At 46.6% G+C, this 23,236-nt stretch overlaps 1 protein-coding gene across 3 annotated transcripts in view; it reads right to left on the bottom strand.

Moving 5' to 3' along the window:
• LOC121232795 (activated RNA polymerase II transcriptional coactivator p15-like) overlaps positions 1–23,236 on the bottom strand; it is a 43,684-nt gene that overhangs the window by 8,119 nt on the left and 12,329 nt on the right. The gene's annotated exons all lie outside the window — the stretch shown is intronic.

Genomic DNA, 23,236 nt, shown 5'->3' with positions numbered 1-23,236 from the left:
ACCACTAATTTACTGTTTTCTGAAATAAAATTTTGCCTCTATTATAACCATCTTTGTTAGTAGCAGTTGTAAACAAACAGGGAAGAGAGAGCTCTACTCCCAAATCTAACTTTTAGTCCATTCCACATGTACAGAAAGCAAATTAGATATTCACATGAGATAAGCACAATTTCTAGAGGATTGTTCCCCCCCCCCCCTTTTCTTTTTTTAAACACAGTAAATACAGATGGAAACAAAAGTAACCCACCAACTGTGCCTGCTCCAAAGTCCTCATAGCACTTAATGGAACTGTGGTTAAAAGACTATCACACTGCACCAGATGTTAAAAAAAAAAACACCCCACAAAACAAAACAAAAAAAACCCCAAAGAAACAACCCATCCAAATCCTTTAAGTTTACCAGCATGTAGCACAGTATGAAATGACTTTGGAATTTCATAATTTCACACAACAGTAGCTTAACTGAATTATGAGGGCTTCTCTTTTCTTAGGACAAGAAAAAAAAGGGGGGGGGAGGGGAAGAAGGGAAGAGAGACAACAGGCACAATGATGACTATGCATTACACTACATATTTAGGCTTTCTCAAATTTTTCCAAATTTTATAAAAAAACCTATTCATTCACATAAATTCATAGTATAATGTGAATTTGAGAATCAGAAATTAGATAATAAAAACACAATCAAATACAATTCATGTAAGAAATTCTTAGTATTCTGTATGCACCTTCTGGATACACTTTATGAAGAAAGAACACATTATAAAGTAAGCAGTTTTAAAAATATAATATTCCTTCCCAATAAAAACATTAGTTTCAGTTTTCAACTTCCTTAATTTATGCATCTTGCACTTAGACATAATTTAACAGGGGCCAAACACATCTTACTAGTATTAAGTCTACCCAGGAAGCATGAACAACTCTCCAATCAACTAAAATCATCCACAGATGTTTAAGTCAAAAAAATGTAATTTCACAAAATGTCTATAAAAAAGTGTGCTTTATGTATTTTTAAAGTAATTTTTCTTCTTATGCAGATCATGCTAAATTAACTCTAAATTTTATTTTAAAACAATTGGGCCATCTTTAGATACTATAAGCCTGAAGCAGTTGTTTTCCTACTTCAAAGCATCCTTTAAAATGAAAAAGTTTATAAGATAGTGTTCTGGTTTCAGCTGGGATAGAGTTAATTGTCTTCCTAGTAGCTGGCATAGTGCTGGTTTTGAGTTAGGTATGAGAAGAATGTTGATAACACTGATGTTTTCAGTTGTTGCTAAGTAATGTTTAGTCTGAAGTCAAGGATGTTTCAGCTTCTCATGCCCAGCCAGCGAGAAAGCTGGAGGGGCACAAGAAGTTGGCACAGGACACAGCCAGGGCACCTGACCCAAAGTGGCCAACAGGGTATTCCATACCATGTGACGTCCCATTTAGTATAGGAACTGGGAAGTGGGGGGCGGGGAATCGCTCGCTCAGGGACTAGCTGGGTGTCGGTAGGCGGGTGGTGAGCAATTGCACTGCGCATCATTTGTACATTCCAATCCTTTTATTATTACTATTGTCATTTTATTAGTGTTATCATTATCATTATTTGTTTCTTCTTTTCTGTTCTATTAAACCGTTCTTATCTCAACCCGTGGGTTTTACTTCTTTTCCCGATTTTCTCCCCCATCCCACTGGGTGGGGGGGAAGTGAGTGAGCGGCTGCGTGGTGCTTAGTTGCTGGCTGGGGTTAAACCACGACAGTCCATTTTGGCGCCCAACGTGGGGCATGAAGGGTTGAGATAACGACAAACCTGACCAAAGCTCGTTAAAACAAATTTGTTATAAGCATTCATTATATTGGTCTAATAGTCGCTGGTCACTATGTTGATTTATGTGTTCTTAGAGTTGTTGCTCTGGTTTTTAAAGTTCTGTTATGTATCACCTCGCTTGCTGTATGTAGTCCCTCTTCTGCTGCTTATCATCTGTGGGAGGTGGATTAAGGTTTTTGCCTTGATATACTGTATAACACTGGTTTATGGTATGATAAATTCATTGGTTGTGGGACTAATCCGGTATTTGCACTCAGCATTGTCACCTCTATACTTCGGAAGCCATCTGTGGGAAACTATTAATAATTACACCCTTTACCTTTCCTCCTCGGAGAGCCAATCTATGGGTGGGGCACCTTTCTTCCCTTTTCCCTTCTCCTTCAGTCCAGTTACAATGGTGTTTGGGAATTTTGAAAAATTTGAATACCCTTGGGATGTTGAGATCAGCATGGTCCTAGCCTTACTGCTAGGAATTAGCATGCTCCTGAATGTGGTTCAGCTCTTGTTTAAGGTTAAACAACTATTTAAGAAGATCACCCAGAGATCTGCCCCGAGGCTGGACAATTATGAGTGGCAGGGTGTGTGGGGTAGTATGGGCAAGTACCTAGAACAGTGGGCACCTCCAGTGTTTTGGAAATTCACCTCTGAACAAGTGCAGAATCCAGAAGAACTAGTAAAATATTTGGAAAAGGTATGCTGTCGCCCTGGCAACTCCAGACATACAAATTGCTGCAACATGCTGGGGCCTGGCTTATGCCTATAGAGCCCTGTTCAACACCACTTAGTACCCTCAAGGGGAAGAGAAGGTCTCTGGATCTAACAAGATGACAGGCACTGTGGCTACCCAAACCGCGGCAATGAGCACTGCGGCTACCCAAAACTCGGTGACGGGCACTGCGGTCCTTCCAGCCCTGGCAACGGGCACTGCAGCTACCCAAACCCCGGCAAGCGGAACTGCAACTGAACCAGCAGACCAACCTGCACCAGTATCAGTTGCCCCCATACACAAGAAGAAATATACAAAAAAATCAGTTTGCTTAGCAAAGGATGAAGATGAGCCAGGGTCATCACGGGAACAGGAGGAAGAGGCAGAACCAGAGGTAATAACCTGGTCCCTGTCCTTGAGTGAGCTGCGGGATATGCAAAAAGATTTTGGCCGCCGTATAGGTGAGCATATTATCACCTGGCTCCTCTGATGCTGGGACAATGGGGCTAATAGCTTGGAATTAGAAGGTAGGGAAGCCAAGCAGCTGGGATCGCTTGCCAGGGAAGGTGGCATTGACAAGGCAATTGGAAGAGGAACACAAGCCATCAGCCTCTGGAGGCGACTCCTGTCAAGCGTGTAGGAAAGGTACCCCTTTAAGGAAGATGTTATATGTCAGTCAGGCAAGTGGACCACCATGGAAAGAGGTATCCAATATCTGAGGGAATTAGCCATGCTAGAGATGATTCATTATGACCTGGACAACCCACAATTACCCAAAGATCCAAACGAAGTCCAATGCACACGACCCATGTGGCGGAAGTTTGTACGGAGCGCACCATCGTCCTATGCCAACTCACTGGCAATAATGACCTGGAAAGATGAAGAGGCACTGACGGTGGATGAAATGGCTCACCAACTCCGGCAATATGAAGAAAATCTCTCCTCCTCCCTACAAGCCTGCATTTCAGCTCTGGAGAAGCTGTCCCAGGATGTCCAGCAATTCAAAGAGGATACGTCCTATTCCCCACCTGTACGGGCCAATGTCTCAGCTATTAGGAGTGAGCCTTCCTCTGCCCAAGAGAGAGAATATAGAAGGTACACACCGCGAGGTGCCCTGTGGTTTTACCTATGTGATCATGGAGAGGACATGAGGAAATGGGATGGAAAACCTACCTCAGTCCTAGATGCATGGGTACGTGAGCTGTGAGGAAAAACCACCACAAAAGGGGATTCTACCAGGAAAAATGCTGCTCCAGTTTCCAGAGTAGAAAGGCTGATCTTATTTCTGATCCTCTTCAAGGCACTTCTGAGCCAATTTTACGAGAAGTGAGTACTGGATACTCTGGCCAGAATTAGAGGGGCCCTGCCTCCAGCCAGGTGGAGGAAAGGGATAACCGGGTCTATTGGACTGTGTGGATTCGATGGACTGGCACGTTAGACCCACAGGAGTATAAAGCACTAGTAGACACCGGTGCACAGTGCACTCCAATGCCATCAAGTTATAAAGGGGCAGAACCCATCTGTATTTCTGGTGTGACAGGGAGATCCTGTAAGAGACTGAATTGTTATCCTGAACCATTTGCCTCAAAGATTGTTAGGTGTGAGGGACTGGGCTGTCATCTCAAGGAACTGTGAACTGCTCATCTCGAGCCCTTTGTCTCTGAGATGGCCTCTTTAAGCAGGACACTCCTCTGTCCATAAGGATGATTACCAGGCCATTGAGGCATCCAGGGGAGGAAAGGGGCTGGAGCTGATCTGGTGTGGATCACGCGAAGGTCCTGCAGCGCATGACATCATCGAAATATGCCCTATAAAAACCCGTAGAGACAAGCTGTGGCGGCCTTTTTCACCACCAAAGAATTAAAGATTGAGGACCAACGGGATGCCGCTGGATCCGTGGTGGTGACTATCCTAGCAATCCTATCCCGACTGCTTGCTTAATTTCTACCTTTTCTTCCATTCTATCCTATCGCCACCATTTTCCACTTTTGATACTTTTGATAATAAAAGCTCTTTTGACTGTACGGCATTTGACCTCGTTTGTGTCTTAATCTCGCTCTTGGGATCATATCGAAACCTTCCCCGACATTGGATGGGGACAGATCCCAAGACCTAACTGTATTGGAGACTGAAGTAAGCCTAACTGGGAAGGAATGGCAGAAACACCCCATCGTGACTGGTCCAGAGGCTCCGTGCATCCTTGGCATAGACTACCTCAGGAGAGGGTATTTCAAGGACCCAAAAGGGTACCGTTGGGCCTTTGGTATAGCTGCCTTGGAGACAAATGGAATTAAACAGCTGTCTACCCTGCCTGGTCTCTCTCAAGACCCTTCAGTTGTGGGGTTGCTGAGGGTTGAAGAACAACAAGTGCCAATTGCTACCACGACGGTGCACTGGCGGCAATATCACACCAACCGAGACTCCCTGATTCCCATCCACAAGCTGATTTGTCGACTGGAGAGCCAAGGAGTGATCAGCAAGACTCGCTTACCCTTTAATAGTCCCATATGGGCAGTGCGAAAGTCTAATGGGGAGTGGAGACTAACAGTTGACTATCGTGGCCTGAATGAAGTCACGCCACCAACGCGTGCTGATGTGCCGGATATACTAGAACTTCAATATGAACTGGAATCAAAGGCATCCAAGTGGTATGCCACAATTGACATTGCTAATGCGTTTTTCTAAAGCCCTCTGGCAGCAGAGTGCCAGCCACAATTTGCTTTCACTTGGAGGGGCGAGCAGTACACCTGGAATCAACTGCCCCAGGGGTGGAAACACAGCCCCACCATTTGCCATGGACTGATCCAGACTGCACTGGAGAAGGGTGAAGCTCCGGAACACCTGCAATACATTGATGACATCATTGTATGGGGTAACACGGCAGAGGAATTCTTTGAGAAAGGGAAGAAAATAATCCATATCCTTCTGAAAGCCGGTTTTGCCATAAAAGAAAGTAAGGTCAAGGGACCTGCACAGGAGATCCAGTTCTTAGGAGTAAAATGGCAACATGGACATCGTCAGATCCCTATGGATGTGATCAACAAAATAGCAGCTATGTCTCCCCCGCCTAGCAAAAAGGAAACACAGGCCTTCTTAGGTGTCGTGGGGTTTTGGAGAATGCATATTCCAAATTACAGTCTGATTGTAAGCCCTCTCTATCAAGTGACCCAGAAGAAGAATGATTTTAAACGGGGCCCTGAGCAACAGCAAGCCTTTGAACAAATTAAGTGGGAGATTGTTCATGCAGTAGCCCTTGGGCCAGTCTGGGCAGGACAAGATGTTAAAAATGTGCTCTATACTGCAGCCGGGGAGAATGGCCCTACCTGGAGCCTCTGGCAGAAAGCACCTGGGGAGACCCGAGGCCGACCCCTGGGGTTTTGGAGTCGGGGATACAGAGGATCCGAGGCTCGCTATACTCCAACTGAAAAAGAGATATTGGCAGCATATGAAGGAGTTTGAGCTGCCTCAGAAGTGGCTGGTACTGAAACACAGCTCCTCTTAGCACCCTGACTGCCAGTGCTGGGCTGGATGTTCAAAGGGAGGGTCTCCTCTACACATCATGCAACTGATGCCACATGGAGTAAGTGGATTGCACTGATCACACAACAGACTCACATAGGAAACCCCAGTCACCCAGGAATTGTGGAAGTGATCACGGACTGGCCAGAAGACAAAGATTTTGGAATGTCACCAGAGGAGGAGGTGACATGGGCTGAAGAGGCCCCACTGTATAATGAACTGCCAGAAAATGAGAGGCAATATGCCCTGTTCACTGATGGGTCCTGTTGCATTGTGGGAAAGCATCGGAGGTGGAAGGCCGCTGTGTGTAGTCCTACACGACAAGTCACAGAAACTGCTGAAGGAGGTGAATCGAGTCAGTTTGCAGAGGTGAAAGCCATCCAGCTAGCATTAGACATTGCTGAGAGAAGAGAGAAGTGGCCAGTCCTCTATCTCTATACTGACTCATGGATGGTGGCAAATGCCCTGTGGGGGTGCCTACAGCAATGGAAGCAGAGCAACTGGCAGCGCAGAGGCAAACCCATTTGGGCTGCCGCACTGTGGCAAGATATTGCGTCCCGGCTAGAGAATCTGGTTGTAAAAGTACGTCACGTAGATGCTCACATACCCAAGAGTCAGGCCACTGAAGAACATCAAAATAACCAACAGGTGGATCAGGCTGCCAAGATTGGAAGTGTCTCAGGTGGACCTGGACTGGCAACATAAGGGTGAGCTATTTATGGCTCAGTGGGCCCATGACACCTCAGGCCATCAGGGAAGAGATGCAACATATAGATGGGCTGGCGATCGAGGGGTGGACTTGACAATGGACACTATCGCACAGGTTTTCCATGAATGTGAAACATGTGCTGCAATTAAGCAAGCCAAGTGGTTAAAGCCCCTGTGGTATGGAGGACGATGGCTGAAATATAAATATGGGGAAGCCTGGCAGATTGACTATATCACACTCCCATGAACCCGCCAAGGCAAGTGCCATGTGCTTACAATGGTGGAAGCAACCACCGGATGGCTGGAAACATATCCTGTGCCCCATGCCACCACCTGGAACACTATCCTGGGCCTCGAAAAGCAGGTCTTGTGGCAACATGGCACCCCAGAAAGAATTGAGTCGGACAACGGGACTCATTTCCGAAACAGCCTCATAGACACCTGGGCCAAAGAGCATGGCATTGAGTGGGTGTATCATATCCCCTATCATGCACCAGCCTCCAGGTAAATCAAACGATACAATGGACTGTTAAAGACTACATTGAGAGCAATAGGGGGTGGAACCCTCAAACACTGAGATACACATTTAGCAAAAGCCATCTTGTTTGTCAACACCAGAGGATCTGCCAATCAGGGTGGCCCTGACCAGTCAGAACTTTTACATACTGTAGAAGGGGATAAAGTCCCTGTAGTGCACATAAAAACATGTTAGGGGAGACAGTCTGGGTTACTCCTGCCTCAGGCAAAGGTAAACCCATTCGTGGGATTGCTTTTGCTCAAGGGCCTGGGTGCACTTGGTGGGTGACTGTATTGGGTCTGCCTGAATGGAGTTAATTCTCCCCATAGCAGCCCTCATAGCGCTGTGCTCTGCATCAGTAGCTAGAAAGGTGTTGATAACACACCAGTGTTTTGGCTACTGCTGAGCAGTGCTGGCACAGCATCAAGGCTGTCTCTCCAACATTTTTACCCCCCCTCAATGGCAGGTTGGGGCAGGGCAAGATCTTGGGAGGGGACATAACCAGGACAGCTGACCTAAACTAACCAAACAGATATTCCATACCATATGACATCAGCTCAGCTATAAAAGCTAAGTAAAGGGAGACGGAAGGGGGGCATTTTTGTCTTCCGGAGCAACCACTATGCGTACTGCAGCCCTGCTTCCCAGGAAGTGGCTAGACATCGCCTGCTGATGGGAAGTAGAGAATAACATAATTTGGTTTTCTTTGCTTTTGCGTGCAACCCTTGCTTTCACTTTATTAAGCTGTCCTTATCTTGACCCACGAGCCTTTTGTTATATTTTCTCCCCCCTGTCCAGCTGAGGAGGGGGAGTGATAGAGCGGCTTTGGTGGGCACCTGGCACCCAGCCAGGGTCAACCTACCACAGTGATGCGAAAAGATGGGGAAGTCCGATATGTGCCTCAAGGGGATTTGATTTTAGGTGAGAATAGCCAGAATTAAACTGTATATTAGTTGCTATATAACCCTGCTACTGTATGTTGTCATTACTATAACTGTTATATACTATATCCATAGTATTACAGTAAGAATCACTTAGATCAAGCAAGAAAGAACTGTGATAAAACTGAGCAAAGCACAGTAGTGATGGAACCAGAACTGACTCCAGCATGCAACAATCCAACGGTGCACACCATCCTCCTGCTGTGTCCAATGTCACCTGCTCGTCACACCGCACTGAAGCCCAATCCTGCTCTACCGACTGAGAGGACTTTACATCATCCCTCCTGCCCAAAAAGACTGGTATGACAGATGGAGCCCTGAGTCAGGAACTAAATGAACTCAGCAAACATTTTATGAATGTGATCCATAAACTAAGGGAATGATAGCTGTATGCGTGTATACGTGTGTGTGTATATATATATCATTGTCTATATATCTCAAAAGGACAGAAAAGGTGATGATCATTGACCAGGATGTAACTGAAGGTATGGGAACTGAGCATGACATAAATGGTATAGAATAAGGGGTGGATACTGTCCTGGTTTCAGCTGGGATAGAGTTTATTGTCTTCCTAGTAGCTGGTATAGTGCTATGTTTTTGAGTTAGGTATGAGAACAATGTTGATAACACTGATGTTTTCAGTTGTTGCTAAGTAATGTTTAGTCTAAAATCAAGGATTTTTCAGCTTCTCATGCCCAGCCAACAAGAAGGCTGGAGGGGCACAAGAAGTTGGGACAGGATGTGGGAGCAGCTTGGAACACCTGGCATTTGTTTTCAAGAGTGACCGTTAGAATTTGTTGTGCTGCATGTTTGCCGAGCCTTTGAAGAACTAGTTTTACAAGGTCAGGTCGGAGGATGGCCTCGTGTAGGCCTGGGAAGATGTGGCTGAATGAAGACAGTCACGAGTATGTGTATGGAATGTTTTTATCTTTAACTGTTCTGAGGACTGGCAAACATCCCAGCCGAGCCAGATATGCCCTCCTGTGTTAGTAACATATAAGTATGCTGTAAGAGACAATAAAGAGTTCCTTTTTTGCCGTTGCTTCGGAACCATCTCGTTGTCATCCCGAGTGCCTCTCATCGCCGCATTTTTGGTGCCCCGTGTGAGGAGGCAGGAGACTTCAGAAAGCTCAGAGGAACTTTCCGGCTACCCGCAACCCGACGGGTGAGTAATTGTGGCCACAATTCCTTAGAAATAAGGAACAGTAGCGTCCATTGAACAGAAAAGCTACGGGGTTGTGTAGAATAGCACGATGGGACAATCTGTATCACAAGAGCATTGCTTATACTTAAAGGTTTTGAAACAAATAGTTCATGCAGCAGGATTTAAGCTTACTGAAAAGCAACTAGAACAGTTATTGCTCTTGGTAAAAGAACATTGTACTTGGTTTCCGCAGAACGGTACCTTTGATATAAAGCTTTGGGAAAGAGTGGGGGAGCACTTGCAAACAAGAAAGGAGCTAGGGCTTGCAATTCCCGATTCAGCTATTGTAACGTGGAAATTCCTTTTTGCCGCTTTACAACCATTAAAGGCTTCTGAGACTGATGCGGAACAAAAACCTGAGGCTGATGGTGATAATAACCATGATTCTGATGATATTATTTCATCGGCTCCAGTGGACCCCGAACTAGAACCAGATTTATATCCCCCATTACCTCCACCACAGCCCGCACCACCACCATTAACGCACACACCCTGCCAGCAGGCAGGCAGACAGGCAGGCAGCAGGCGGGCAGCACGGGCTCCGTGGGGTTGCCAGCCCCCACCACCGCATACAGGTCCCCACCGCCCCACCACCGCCTTCCGTGGCCTCCGTGCCCGCTTCGCCGCCGCCGCTTCCCACGGTCCCCACGGCCACCACCGCCACCCTCCCCCCACCCCAATCGCCTGGTACTCCCTCTCCAGGGTTTGCAGAACTTAAAACAGAACCTGGCTTTGCTGCACTGCCTGTATCTCTTTCTCCTGCTAATCCCTCTGACTCTATGCCCCTGTCGAATCCTGTGGCTCCTGCTTTACAGCGGTGCAGGGAAGAGGCTATGTCACAAGAAGATCTTACTACTTTTGCTTTCCCTGTAATATTTTGCCAAAATCAAAACCCTGTTCACGATGGCTTGCCTTATCAGGTCTTTAAAGAATTAAGAAAGTCCATACAGGAAAATGGTTTACAGAGCACGGCTGCAGTTGGAATTGTAGATGCTATCTCGAATTCTTATATAATGACACCTTGGGACTGGTTTGCATTAATGAAAACAGTGCTTCCCTCAGCACAGTACTCTGTTTGGAAATTAGAATACCACGAATTAGCTACCGTGCAGGCAATGGAAAATCTAGGGAATGGTGTTCCTATTGGTATTGATATGTTAATGGGAACAGGGCAATTTACTAGCCCTCAAAATCAAGTCATACCAGATCATCGACTTTTTACACAAGCTTCCCAGATTGCCACTCAATCGTGGAGCGAGTGTCTGAGACAGGAAACCGAGCAGGATCTTTTGCTACAATTCGACAGGGTTCACAAGAATCTTACCTGTCCTTTATTGACAAATTGCAGAATGCAATTCAAAGACAAATTGATAATGCTGAAGCTGCTAATGCACTGTTACTCCAATTGGCATTTGAAAACGCTAACAGCGATTGTCAGGCGGCACTAATGCCCATTAAAGGCAAGGCTACTGACGTAGGTGAATATATAAAGGTATGTCAAAATATAGGCATGGAAATTCACCGTGTGTCCGCATTAGCAGCTGCGATATCACAACTTCAATTACAAAAGACTTCTCTGAAATGTTTCAGTTGTGGAAAAGAGGGACATATCAGTAAAAACTGTCCCAAAAAATGACAAAAACCAGGAGACAAAAAGCCAACTCAGTTATGTCCTAGATGCCAAAAGGTTATCATTGGAGCAATCAATGCCGCTCAAAATTTAATAAAGATGGTCGCCCATTCTTGGGAAACGGGAGAAGGGGCGTACGGTCCTGCGCCCCTCAAAATTACAGGGCCCAGCCTCATATGGTGCAGACGAATCAGTTGTTAACCAACTGAAATGATACAGAGTCACAGACCTATGCTCAGCAACCTCAGGAAGTGCCGGGTTGGACTTGGCAGTTACCACAGAAGGAGTATTACATACACCGAATGAAATAAAAGTAGTTAGTACTGGAATTTGGGGTCCCCTTCCAAAAGGCATGGTTGGCTTAATATTTGGACGCTCTAGTACTTCCAAACAAGGTATATTAGTACTACCAGGCATTATTGATTCTGATTATCAAGGAGAATTAAAAATTATGATTACCATCCTGTTTGGCTATCACGTTCTGCAGCCAGGACAACAAGTTGCTCAGCTTCTTTTATTTCCATATTGGGTTCCTAATTCAAAACAAGTTCCCCAAGGTGAAGGAAACTTTGGTAGCACAAATGAAAATGTCTTTTGGACAAAAGCTATTACTACAAAACAGCCCACATTAGAAATTCAAATACAGGGAAAAACGTTTTCGGGACTAGTAGATATAGGTGCCGATGTTTCGATTATTTCTCAGCATGTTTGGCCACCTGATTGGCCTTTAGAACCAGTACGTACTACCATCACAGGAATAGGGGGGTTGCAAGTACCACTTCGGAGCATTCATTTGTTAGCAGTAAGTGGCCCTGAAAAAAAGGGGGCATGGATTCAACCTTATGTAATGCAAACACCCATGAATCTATGGGGACGAGACTTGTTGCAGCAATGGGACATGACATTAACCACAGAAAAGTCAAATTTATTGTAGCGGTCACTGACATTAAACCCCTGCTCAAACTGAAATGGTTAACAGAAAAACCAGTTTGGGTTGATCAGGGGAAAAGTTAACTCATGCCATACAACTAGTCCAGGAACAGCTTCAAACAGGGCATGTTGTTTGGTCTAATAGCCCATGGAATACCCCCATTTTTGTTATTCCTAAAAAATCAGGGACATGGAGACTATTGCATGATTTGAGAGCTATTAATGCAGTAATGCAACCAATGGGATCTTTACAACCAGGAATCCCAAATCCTACCCTTTTACCAGCAGATTGGAACCTTTTTATAATTGATTTAAAAGATTGCTTTTTCACTATCCCTCTCCATCCTGAAGATTGCAAACATTTTGCTTTTTCTGTGCCTTCTGTAAATAATGCACAGCCAATAGATAGATATCAGTGGACTGTGTTGCCACAAGGCATGATGAATAGCCCTACAATTTGTCAAATGTATGTTGCTGCCGTTCTGGCACCCGTTCGACAACAGTTCCCTTCTAGTATCATTTATCACTATATGGATGATATTCTCATCAGTGCTAAAGAACAAACATATATTGATCAAACCTTAGAACAATTACTGATAGCACTTCAAGCTCATGAATTGCAAATTGCAAAAGAGAAAATTCAGTCCATGCTGCCCTGGAAATATCTAGGGTGGGTTTTGCCTGAACGACACATTAAGCCTCAGACACTAAAACTAAATGTACAAATCAGCACCCTCAACAATGCACAAAAACTGTTAGGAGCTATTCATTGGGTTCGCCCTACGCTCGGATTAGCTAATCATCAACTGTTTAATCTCTTTAATTTATTAAAGGGTGATTCCGATCTCTCTTCGAAGCGAACATTGACCTCTGCTGCAGAGCAAGAGCTGAAATTAGTTGCTGAACACATTTCAAAGATGAAAGCAGATCGCATAAGGAGTTCTTTGCCTGTCCGTTTCTTTGTACTCAGAACAGAGCATCAACCAATTGGATTAATAGGACAGCTAGAAATTACAAACACAGTATATTGTTTGGAATGGATTTTTCTCCCCAACATGCTAAAGAAAACAATCACTACTCCAGCTGAACTGTATGCTCTTCTTATAATGAAAGGCCGTACTCGGGTGCAAAGTATTACCAGTTATGATCCAGAAATAATTCATTTGCCGCTCACTACCTCTAATTATCAATTCCTTTTAGAAAATTCTGAACAGTTTCAGATTGCATTGGCTGATTTTGTAGGCAGAATTACATTTTCCTATCCACCCGATAAATTCTTACATAACTTAATATATTTACCTCTAGCTGAAGATGTAATTGTTCAACGGAAACCTATTAATGATGCTAAAACTGTTTTTGTAGACGGCTCCGGAAAGACAGGAAAAGCAGCTGTAGCGTGGCATGACAACGAGTGGAAACATTCAGTAACAAAACATGACAGATCTACTCAGAAAATTGAACTCTGGGCAGTTTTGCATACCCTCACCTTGTTTTCACATGAGCCCTTAAATACAGTATGCGACTCTGAGTATGTTAACATTGTCCAACGTATTAATGGTGCCTTTCTGAAAGAAATTAATGAGAGTTCTTTGATTTGCTTTTTCAAATTCAGTCTTTGATTTCCCATCGAAAACATCCCTTATTTATTGTTCACATTCAATCTCATACCACTTTACCAGGACCCTTGACAAAAGGTAATGCAATAGCGGATTCATTGACAGTAGCTGTATTACAATTTGATTATGCGAGAGCATCTCATTCCTTTTTTCACCAAAATGCTGCTGGCTTGCACAAACAATTTAAGATTTCTTTATCTCAAACCAAGGACATTATTCGCTCTTGCCCTGATTGTCAGCGACTGACAACACACAGTTTTCCCAGTGGTGTTACACCTCGAGGCCTACAAGCTAATGAAATATGGCAAACAGATGTTACCCATGTAAATTCTTTTGGCTGTCTTAAGTATGTACATATATCTGTAGATACCTTTTCTGGAGCGCTGTGTGCATCTGCACACACAGGGAAGAAGGTAAAAGATATTAAAAAACATTGGACCCGTTGTTTTGCAATTCTCGGGGTTCCTAAAACAATAAAACCAGACAATGGGCCTGGTTATACCGCTAAAAGCACACAATTGTTTCTGCAACAATGGGGTATAGCTCATGTCACAGGGCTACCCTATAACCCACAAGGACAAGGTATAATTGAACGTAGCCATGCGACCTTAAAAAATATGCTGTTAAAACAACAATGGGGGAATATGAGCCCACAGGAACAATTAGACAATGCAATTTATACCTTTAATTTTTTTAAATGTGAATTCTCAACAGTCTGTCACACCCATGGAAAAGCATTATTCTGGTGAACACGGGAAGTTTACAGAACGACCAAAAGTATTGTATCGAGATCCATTAGTAACTAACTCATGGCTTGGTCCTATTGAACTAATAACTTGGGGAAGAGGGTATGCGTGTGTTCTTCTACCAGCAGGACCTAGGTGGCTGCCCGCTCGTCACGTCAAACCCTATCATGAGCTGGCGAAACCACTCAAACAACCCAATCCCGCAGATGAAGACTCTGAATCTGAAAGAGGAGAAACGAATGAGGAGGAAGCAGCGCATCGAAAATGAAAAAGCTATCACATGGGGAGATTTGAAGAGACTGCAGCAACAAGCTAGCGTGATGATGCAACATGTATCCTACTCCAAAGAATACCTTTTTTAGCATACCTGGCAATAGTGGCCAGCAACAGTATTGTAAGAATTCTGATCCTTTTTCTTTACATAGTCACCATGGCTCAGGCAACATTTTTATTGGGCCAATGTTACTGACCCTCCCCTGTTTAGGCCAGTAACATGGTGGGATTCAGAGATTCCTATCTCTAGTAATGACACAAAATGGATGGGAGGGGTATAGTTACTACCTCCTGGCCCACTAGAAGAAAAGAAAGAATGGATCCGTGTCAATGACACACATACTTATTATTTCCTGAAATGGTCCGAGGCTGGATTGTCTCGGCCAGTCTTACAAGCTCAGTATAATAATAATACTGGACCTTTTTTCATTAAGTCATGGGTGATAGGTATGCCATTTATAAAATGACAAATAGCTCATGATAATTATCAAAAGAACAATTCCTTGCATAAGTTTGAACCTGACACAGAATCACAAAGATTCAGTGATGATATGTATTTCACATCCTTATGTTTTTGTAGCAGCTCAATCTATAGATATCGCTTTACATAACCATGCTTTTGAAACTAATCTGAATTAACCTTGGTATTTTAGCTGTTTTACTCATAAGAATATATCTGAACTAAGTCTTACAGTAATCATGCCAATGTGACGTCATGCTGATGTCGGGTACGGCGTTCGGAAGATCTCGCGATGTCACGGAAAGGTAGAAGGCTAGTCGTCGCCTCCCTATGACGTATCAGTGATCCCACCTACTGTTGTTAGTATAAAAGGAATTAACTGCGCAATAAAAGACGGAGTTGGCGCTCACACCATGTGTGTTATCTGTCTCTTCCCTGGTCCGGGCCGACCAGTGATCTAATCGCGGCACCTTGATATGTAGCAACGCTACATAGTGGTGACCCCAACGTGATCGGTCGCACATGCGACGATGGAGCTTGCGCAAGCGATTAAGGTGTTAAAAGCGTTAGCTGATGAGGTGGGTGCCCATGATTTAATTAAGAAGGGCCCCACAGGCGAATGCATCCAATGGTTGCTGCGCCGGGGAGACATTGGGTCTCCTAGAGAAGCTTTGAGCCCCCCAAAATGGGGAGATATTCGGGAGTCCTTGCTCCAATCCACGCTCGCGGCTGAGCACGGAGCTGCTAAATGATTGGAGACTTGGGGGAAGATAGAGAAGGTGATCACGGCGACACAGCAGACTACGGCGTGCTTGTTGGCGACGCGAGTTGCTGTGTCCGTGAGTAAAGAGCCGCGTCGCTGTGTCCGTGAGTAAAGAGCCGCCTCCGGAACAGCGGGAGACAGTGCCCTCGGGGACACTGAGTCAGACTCAAACGGAGTGGGCGACCGTGGAGCGGGGCTCACAGAGTGGTCTGTCCTTAATTGCGGACATGGGCACGGAGGGTGCGGCGGAGATGGAGGTTTTTCCTATAGAGGCGGCACCAGCGGGACCTGATGCGCCCCCCCCCACAGTATCCGTGGGAGGAGTTGCGGCGGGCGGTTCAGAGGGACTTGGAAGAACGCCTTTTAGACTGGGTCCCAGGCATGGATGTTAAGGGTGATCTATACCGCCAGTTGAGAGAATGGGGAGAGCAGCCACCCACGGAGGAGATAATTGCGAGGCTGCGGGGGCTGGAAGCTACGGGGGGGGGGGGGGGAAGGCGCCTCCCTGTGTGGAAAATCAGACACCCTTGCCGGGAGAGCCGACTGAGCCTCCTGAGCCTCCTGAACCTTCACCCGAGCCTACGCCTGCTGAGCCACCACCTGCGCCCTTGCCGGAGCAGATTAAACCCTCGTCTGGGCCCTTCCGGAGGTGGCGCGAGGTGCCACCTCAGATTGGTTCCGATAGTTCTGACGAAGGGAAGGCGGATAATGCAGTACGGAGGCCACTGAAACCTGTGCCACCGGTACAGACAGAGGGGGGGCAGGACGCCTTGCAGAGACTACAGGGCTTGTTACGGAGGCTTGACGGGGCTATACAGAATGCGGAGCGTGCGGTGCCTTTAATGCCTCCAACACCGGGGGCGGGGGATGGCCAGGAAGGGAACACCCAGAGGGGCACAGACTGGCAACTAGTGGCCAAAGAATGTTGCCTTTCAGGGGTTCAGTTTCAACCGGTCGTTCTCCCTATTTGGGCAGCACCGAGGGGAGGGTACGAGTGGACACCTTTTGATATAAAAACCATTTGGGAGCTCGCGAGTACTGTGCAGGTGCATGGAGTGAATTCTTCACAGGCGCTCACTTTGTTTGAATGTCTGCTCTCAACACCTGTTGCGCCTTTTGATGTGATGCAGCTAATGAGGGGAGTATTGACCCCGTCATTGCTGTTGTTGTTCAAGGAGGAATGGCGGGCTCAATGAGTTAAGATACTGACTGTGAAATATATTAACCTGATTCGTGTCAATATAAAACAATGATAGGGCTGCATGGTGAAATGTGACCCTCTCTGCATATGTAATTTTTAACCGTTTTGCTTGATCTTGTATAACCATAGGCCTAAGAGAAGTAGGAGAGTATGTATATAGTTCTTGTTTCCTGCAAAAGCCATATAACAGTAGGGAATTACAAAAGTTGGAAACGAAATAAAATCAGACATCAAGTAGAAATTGAAAAATACTTTACACGGTCTCTTGGAAGTAGTGGAATCTTATAGTTGCAAAAGAATTTGCAAAGGTTTAAAGAAAAGGGGGGGGATTGATATAGAGAACAAACTGCTTATTGCTTAATGATTGTCTCTGTAACTATACATACCAAGGACTGGTGTTTGTCAAGGATTAAGCCTGTCAGAGACTGGTACTTGGGAATGATGAGCAAGAAGGAACCAATGGCGATCACAAGACTTAATTAAGTGTTCGAGGAATTTACGATCTTGTTAAAAAAGCACAAGTAGAGGCCTTGCTTGAATAGATAAGGCCGGAAAAGATAAGAACTCCTGCCTTTTGTTCCCATCCTTGTAGATAATTTAGCTTAAACTAACCATATGGTGCTATACCACTAATGAGAACTTAGATAATAAGAACACTAACAAGCACTAAGGTATCAAAACATGTAAAGGACCATACTGCGCAGAATCACCTGAGGAGGGTCAAATAGCGGACAAGTGAGGAAGACTATGAAAGACCACCAGAGGACTCCTGAAGACCATCAGAGACCTTCAATGCGCCTGCGTAAAGGACATTTACATATGCTAATAGTTTCCCGGAAAACTAATGAATATGTATAAACATTTCTCAGGAATCTAGTGAATATGTATGTAGAACCTGTACTTAAACTGCACAATTAGACCTGACGGTGTGTGCCTTGGTAGAGCAGAGGCTCCCGGTGCACCCAGCGCTGTTTGCTTGCCTCTATTCATGTAATAAATTGTAAACTTTAATTAGAATCCTGTTTTGGACATGATCATTTTTCACACTGGCCGACGCTCAGGCTCCTGGTCATCACCTGGCGGGGGTGACCATAGAGCAGCTTATGGGGGAGGGACAGTTTGCAACGCCTCAGGCGCAGGCACAGGGCATGCGCAGACGTGACTTTACGGCAGTCGCAACAACTGCCTTGGCCGCACTTAGACGTGTCGCGGCCATGGATAGAGCGGACCCCCCTTGGGTGAAAGTTCGGCAGGGGATTGCCGAGAGGTTTACTGCCTTTTTAGATCGGCTTCAGCTTGCTATGCAAGCGGCAAACCTCCCGGAGGCGGCTAAAGAGGCGATTGTGGTTGAATGTGCTAGGGCTCAAGCTAACCCACAGAGCGCGGCGCTTGTCTCTCATTTGCCAGCGGGTTCGTCGCTAGGCGACATGATACGCCAGGTACTGGAGAGAGAGCAACACCAGGAAGCGCGTCCGATAGTGGCGGCCTTGCAACAAGTTTTGCAGGCGGCTGCAGGCGCTTGTCACCGATGTGGGGGTAGAGGCCATATAGCGAAGGATTGCGCAACCAAACCCGGAGGGTCGGACCAGGCGAAGGGGGCGGGCAAACTCCATTGTTGGAAATGTGGCAAGCTCGGGCACAGAGCTCGGGAATGCCGCACCAAGATCCAGCAGGGGGCTCCGGGGTGTGCAAAACAACGGGGACCGATGTCGGGAAACGGTACGAGGGGGGGGATGGGGGCCGGGCCCTCCCCTTCGGTTTTTGTACAGGGCCCAGCGACAACAACCCAGGATCAAACAGTGCTCCCGTGGAACTGACCACTGAAGGGGAGGGGCATGAACAGGGCAATGTGACGACGGTTCCTACAGTTCCTCCTACTGCCCAAATAGCATTGACCATGAGCAAGAAAACCCGTCCAGAAAGGGTGATCATTCTAGAGGTGGGATTACCCCTTTTTCCACCCCGCATTACTTTGCTAGCCCTGTTAGACACCGGAGCAGATGTTACCGTGATTCCGGTTCATGTCTGGCCCCCAGAGTGGCCCACCACAGTACACGGTCAATTAATAGGAGTGGGGGGAGCACAGGAGTCGAGGATGAGTAAGGCCCCAGTGAAAATCACTCTTGCCCAGCCTACAACTGCTGCAGACTCTGACAGAGTGGCGTGGTGCAACCCGATGGTGGCAACGGTCCCAACAGCCATTCTTGGGCGCTGTTGCCTACATCTTTGGGGATGTCACCTTTCCACGGATTTTTAATGCAGGCCACTGCCGTCTGCCGTCCCTTGAAGCTCACCTGGCTTACGGACAGGCCGGTGTGGGTGGAGCAGTGGCCAATGACTGAGGAGAAGCGGGCGGCAGTAGTAGAATTGGTGCGAAGGGAAGTGCAAATGGACCATCTTGAACCTTCCACCAGTCCCTGGAACACTCCTGTATTTGTCATAAAAAAGAAATCAGGGGCGTGGCGGCTCCTCCATGACTTGCGAGCAGTCAATGCCTGCTTGCAGGACATGGGGGCTTTACAGCCAGGACTGCCCTCTCCGGCCATCGTGCCGAAGGGACAGGGTGTCATTGTGATCGATATAAAAGATTGTTTTTTCAGTATTCCTTTGTACCCAGGAGATCGCGAAAGGTTTGCCTTTTCAATCCCGGAGCGAAACCATCAAGCACCCGTGCAGCGGTATCAGTGGAAAGTGCTCCCTCAAGGCATGAAAAATTCGCCGACTCTCTGTCAAATCGCGGTAGGTAAGGCCTTACGGTCTCTGCGAGAAGACCACCCAGAGGCCACCATTATACATTACATGGATGACATTCTGCTGTCTCATCGGGACGAGTCTGTGTTGCAACGCCTCTATGATCAGATGGTCCGGCAACTAAGTGAATATGGGCTACACATATCCCCCAACAAAACACAAATAGGACCTTCTGTTAGTTATCTAGGCACTCAATTAACCCCCCGCACAATCACCGCTCAGAGTTTCACAGTCCCCGACCAAGTGTATACCTTACATAATGCCCAAAAGTTAGTGGGCAAACTATTGTGGCTAAGGAACTTCGTTCCCATTGCTGAAGATGAACTGAATCTCTTATACCAACTACTCCGGGGAGGAGAACCTTTGCAGGCGCCACGTGTGTTGCAACCAGCACAACGTGCGTTGCTAGAAAACATAGCCCAACGGGCTCAGCAATGGGGCCTGCAAAGGTTTCAACCCACACGCCCAGTTGTTGCGCGACTCTTTGTGGCCAAGCAAAGTTGCCATGGTGTGTTGATGCAGACTGCGGAGGGCCCAGAGTGGCCTTTTGCGTGGCTGCATCAGGGCAAAGTGCACACAGCCATCATTAGTTGGCCGCTGTTAGTAGCCGCCATGATCATGCGTTGCCGGAGGGCTTGTCAACACTTTATCAGCAAAGACCCGGACCGCATTGTCTTGCCCTGCTCCCTAACGCAATGGGATTTAGTTTATCCGCAGGTGTCTGTTTTGCAGGGTGCGTTGGCAGAGTTTGCCGGGACACTAGCAGGACATGAGGTCCATCCCTGTGGGGAGGTCTTGCATGCCTTACCCATCCTCCCAGCACAGCAATTGGCTAAACACCCTAATGACGGCTGCACAATCTTTACTGATGCGTCCTCCAAGACTAGCAAGGCCGTCTGTGTTTGGAAGGAAGATGGGGCATGGCATCAAATAGTATATACTGAGCCAAGTCGCTCAGTGCAGTTTTTGGAGGCCAAAGCAGTGACCATGGCATTGTTACGTTGGCCAACTGAGCCCTTGAATGTGGTCATGGATTCACTGCATGTGTATAAGCTCTTAGTTGCGGGAGAATGGGCCCTAGCTTCTTCTACGGACATATCCGGTATGCTGTCGAACGCCTTACAGTTGCGTAGTGCACCTGTTTTCCCTATTCATATCACCACTCATTCTGGTCTCCCTGGACCGCTAGCCGAAGGGAACAGCCGCGCCGACCACGCAGCACAAGCATTGTTAGCTGCTGTCGGTAATGATAACAGCACGCCAGCAAGGGCACGCACGATAACGTTACACCGCCTCTTGCATTGTGGTCCCCGAGGTTTGGCGGCACTAACGGGTATTTCCCGTGCCGAAGCTAGAGAAATTGTCGCGGCCTGTCCCCATTATGCCCAAGGACCTCTTTGGGAAGCCGGGGTCAACCCTCGTGGCTTACGACCAAATCAGATCTGGCAAACAGATATTACAGAGTACGCTCCCTTTAAGCCACTACAGTATTTGCATGTTACCGTAGACACCTATAGTAAATATATTCTCGCTACAGCGCACAGGAAGCAGAATAACTTGGCGGTTGTACAACACTGGCGTGCTTGCATAGCCCAACTGGGGATTCCACGACAGATCAAGACGGATAATGGTACAGCTTATACTGGGGAAAAGGTGAAACGATTTTGTGCAACCTGGGGTATAGCCCTTGTACATGGCATTCCTTATAACAGCACTGGCCAGGCCATTGTAGAACGAGCACATCGAACCTTAAAGACCCTGCTAGATCATCTTAGGGAGGGGGACCAGGCGGAGCCCTCCTGCTTACGGGATAATTCACCTGTTCCCCGTACACAGCGTCTCCTGTTAACTGCGTTAACTTCATTAAATCAGACAATTCGGGGGGACCTGGACCAGACGACGGCGCAACGACATTTTACGACTACGGAAGAGAAAGGCCCCTACCCACTGGTCCGTGTGCGTGATGCCCAGACACGCCAATGGGACGGACCGTTTGAGCTGCGTTGCCTCGGGCGGGGGTACGCCTGTGTACAGATGCCTGAAGGGCTACTGAAATGGGTCCCTAGTCGTATGGTTCGTCCTGCCCTAACCTAGTAGTGTTTGAGTGTTTTTCTTTACAGATTGCTGTTATCCTTTCCTGGCTTGTGACGTCTTGGGTATCTGCTACAAATTTCTGACACTGGAGCAATTAATAAACAAGATAACAGAACTGCAGAGGCAAGAAGGAGCTGCAAGACCTTTATCGCAATTAACCAAACTGTCATTTCGGCTTAGAACATTTAGCTGCGGGATGGGGACTTAGGAGTTGGTTTGTATCTTTGTTAAAAATCAGGGTTTCTTTTATTCTTGTGTATTTTATTAGGTATAATGTTGCTTTTACTGTGTTTTAATTAATTGTATTCATAGATCTTTGCAAAGGGCTGAGTTCACGGGCCCACGATGGACTCCCGCTCGATTTGTACGACCATCATCATCTGGAACAACCTAGATGGTGCGACAATGTGAATACCACCTCAGCCAAAAACTAACGTGTAGGTCACCTTGACCAACATAACAGGTCAAGATTCTCTGTGCACTGCAACCACATCACAAAACCCATGAACCAATAGACAGGATGGCTATGACTCATGCGGCACGCCTGGCCAGCGACCGCATGCGCCATAGGCTCCCTATGTTTCAACTGAGGGGAATTTTAGCACCCGCTGGCCACGTGTGCTGAAATCCATTCCTCTGCAAATGTACAAATACCGGGATTTTCCGAAGAGCATCGGGCTGGTGTACGGCAAGGCCATCGTTGCCTCTGTGGGGACGCCCACGTAAAGCTGGCACCTACCGATTGCTGGGCTGAGTTCGCGGATGGTGGTGACTAGATCTGTTAATGCTCTTTTAATAGAAAAAGGGAGGGGGAATTGTTGTGGGAACATATTTAGCTAACGGTCACAAGAGCATTCCAGACGCCTTTAGAAGGCCTTGAACAGAATAAACAAGAAGACAAAAATAAGAAAGATACCAATTAGAAAAACACAGGTGCATATTCCACGATAAAGAGAACTTGGCACAAACAACCTCAATTTGGCAGTTTATCTTGACCAATTACACTGAGATAAGTCTCATATGTTTTAGTTAGTATAACCAATTATGTCTTATGTTTATGCACGTGTACAGTGTTGATACAACCAATCATTAAGTGCAACTGGACGCGTGGACAGTGCATGAATAATGTGTGAATAGTGTGTGTAACCAATAGGAGCTAGTTGGACATGAGGAGGGGGAGATGTAGGGTACGGCGTTCGGAAGATCTTGCGATGTCACGGAAAGGTAGAAGGCTAGTCGTCGCCTCCCTATGACGTATCAGTGATCCCACCTACTGTTGTTAGTATAAAAGGAATTAACTGCGCAATAAAAGACGGAGTTGGCGCTCACACCATGTGTGTTATCTGTCTCTTCCCTGGTCCGGGCCGACCA

The sequence above is a fragment of the Aquila chrysaetos genome, chromosome W, assembly GCF_900496995.4.
Source record: "Aquila chrysaetos chrysaetos chromosome W, bAquChr1.4, whole genome shotgun sequence".
Classification (NCBI taxonomy): domain Eukaryota; kingdom Metazoa; phylum Chordata; class Aves; order Accipitriformes; family Accipitridae; genus Aquila; species Aquila chrysaetos.
Note: the sequence above shows the minus strand (reverse complement) of the source record. Positions and strands in the feature narration are given on the sequence as shown.